The sequence below is a fragment of the Oncorhynchus gorbuscha genome, linkage group LG11 (assembly GCF_021184085.1).
Source record: "Oncorhynchus gorbuscha isolate QuinsamMale2020 ecotype Even-year linkage group LG11, OgorEven_v1.0, whole genome shotgun sequence".
In the NCBI taxonomy this organism is placed as follows: Eukaryota; Metazoa; Chordata; class Actinopteri; order Salmoniformes; family Salmonidae; genus Oncorhynchus; species Oncorhynchus gorbuscha.
In genome coordinates this window covers 10,706,218-10,709,148 of record NC_060183.1, presented here as the reverse complement: position 1 = coordinate 10,709,148, position 2,931 = coordinate 10,706,218, and positions in this window count along the sequence as shown.

Below are 2,931 nucleotides of genomic sequence, written 5' to 3'. Positions count from 1 at the left end.
GTCACGTAGTGTGTTGGTGCTGTATGGGGAGGTGCCACGTCCCTCAACCCCCCCCCCCCGCCCTCCCTCCAGAGAAGAGAGAGACGAAACGAGACGAGAGCAGAAAGGCTTGATTCATACCACCCCCCCCGCCCTCCCTCCAGAGAAGAGAGAGACGAAACGAGACGAGAGCAGAAAGGCTTGATTCATACCACCCCCCCCCCCCCCACCCTCCTTTTATAAATCAGAGCAGCTGGATTCAGACTGGCTTTGTTGACACCAGTAGAGAAGAGCTTTAGCAGCTTTGCAATTCAAATGCTTTGTGTAAAGAAAACAACGTGCGCTATTTTCCGCCATGCGTATCACTGTAGGCACAATGGGGATCTAATGGCTCTGATGTCGGGTCCCTCTGTCAGCCAATGCTGTGACCTATAGGGTGACGTCCCCACAGACAGGATCCTCAGATCTCTAATGCTGTGTATAATGTCCTGTCTTCACCCTGACCTAGGGAGTAGGAGAAGGCCCGTATGCACAGATCTAGGACCAGCTCATCCTCGCCAACACTGGGGAGAACACCAAACAGCTGACCTTAGATCAGCAGAGCGATTTACATCCTCCTATGTCACAAAGCAAGATTAGTTTAGCTGTGGCTGGCTCTTCTCCATCAATACAATCATGCCCGCCATTACACCACCCCCCCCCACAAGGCTAAGACTTTCATTGGGCAAAGTGATCTGAGTAATTACTGCTCAGAGCCTGAGAGAGAACCACATCAAGATGTTTTGGTGGTGGTTGGTGGAACTGAAAGGTTGGCTTGCCCCCTGGTGGTGATGTATGTGTGTAATACATATAGGGCAGGGTAGCCGAGTGGTTAGAGCGTGGGTCTAGTAACCGGAAGGTTGCAAGTTCAAACCGCTGAGCTGACAAGGTACAAATCTGTCGTTCTGCCCCTGACCAGGCAGTTAACCCACTGTTCCTAGGCCGTCATTGAAAATAACAATTTGTTCTTAACTGACTTGCCTAGTTTAAAAAAGACTAATACTCAAACGTGACATTAAATATTGTCTGCTCTGCTGCAGTCCTGGGGGGTAATTCAGGGGATGTGAATGATGCTCAATAGCGTGATTCACTGCTACTCAATTGGCCCTCAGGCAACACAGCTACAACGTAATGCATGACTTTCTTGCATAACAGTGTATGTGTAGGCCTGTTATATCTGAGTGTTGATTCTAGTGGGGTTAACACCAGTGTTATATCTGAGTGTTGATTCTAGTGGGGTTAACACCAGTGTTATATCTGAGTGTTGATTCTAGTGGGGTTAACACCAGTGTTATATCTGAGTGTTGATTCTAGTGGGGTTAACACCAGTGTTATATCTGAGTGTTGATTCTAGTGGGGTTAACACCAGTGTTATATCTGAGTGTTGATTCTAGTGGGGTTAACACCAGTGTTATATCTGAGTGTTGATTCTAGTGGGGTTAACACCAGTGTTATATCTGAGTGTTGATTCTAGTGGGGTTAACACCAGTGTTATATCTGAGTGTTGATTCTAGTGGGGTTAACACCAGTGTTATATCTGAGTGTTGATTCTAGTGGGGTTAACACCAGTGTTATATCTGAGTGTTGATTCTAGTGGGGTTAACACCAGTGTTATATCTGAGTGTTGATTCTAGTAGGGTTAACACCAGTGTTATATCTGAGTGTTGATTCTAGTGGGGTTAACACCAGTGTTATATCTGAGTGTTGATTCTAGTGGGGTTAACACCAGTGGGTTTGAAATGTAGTATGGCTATATGTCATCTACTGTCATTAAGACTTGGTCAAGGCTACATGACTGAAAGCAACAACAATGTGTCTGTGACTAGCAAACACAGTCATAGGTGTTACTGGTAACTCAAACATTCACTGGGAAATCAATATAGAAAATAAGGCTTCACACCCTACAGTGTTAAAACAACACCCCAAAAACAAGTTACTGTAACACCATAGTTGTTCATTCTCTAACACCGAGAAAGTGTAACAGCATCAATTCATAGAAAGTGTTAATTTAAGTCGGAGTTAGGGACCAACGCTCTCAGGGTGTTAGTCTATCAGCACTTTTGAAAAGTGTTAGTTGAACACATTTCATTTCTAACAAAGTGTTCAAATGTAAAACCGTCTGTGTAAAAATTCTGATCTCAAATCTGCTGTGCCTCCCGTTTGTAATAGTGTTAGGAAAGGAGGAAGAGGGAGAGACAATTGAGACATCTGCTACGTCTGTAAACTACACATTCTCTCCTCTAGCGGTTCTTGGAACAGGATAGGAAGGGGGATTGAGAGAGAGCGAGAGGTGGGAGTAACAGAGACAGAATCACAACCCTGTTTTAAAAACCCCAACAGACCCGTTTCCGTTTCACACTGCCGTGTGAGGGTGATGCGCGCAAGGTTGGTGGCAGAACATCAACCTCTTAGAGTGAAGGCAAAAAAAAACATCTATCTATTTACGTGTTGCTTATGAGTACATTTCACACTACTTTGGCATTATAATTGGAATCATATGAATGTCCTGCTTAATATAATGTTTGTGTCATCATCGCAAATCTACTGCATTATACTTAAGAGACAGTTCACCACCAACCTGTAAAATGGCTCTTTGGCTAGCTTTTGCTACAGCCTATGTCAATGAGCGTTAGCATTCTAGCTAACAACTGATGCATTCAAAATAGTTATTTTGCAAAGATCACAACCAAATACTCTTAGAGACTGTTCAAGCTGGAATCAAACCATCAGTGTAGGCGTACAAGAACATCCCCCCCAAAAAGTGATTTTGTTTAGAGGAAATAGAACTGTAAATCTGGTCGATGTTGAACGGGCGCAGATGGCCATGGCTTTATTACTGCAGCCAAAAGTCTCGCGCATCTGTGCATGACGTCAGTGTGTCGTGTACTGGAAAGGAGTCTCTATAAGAAACAA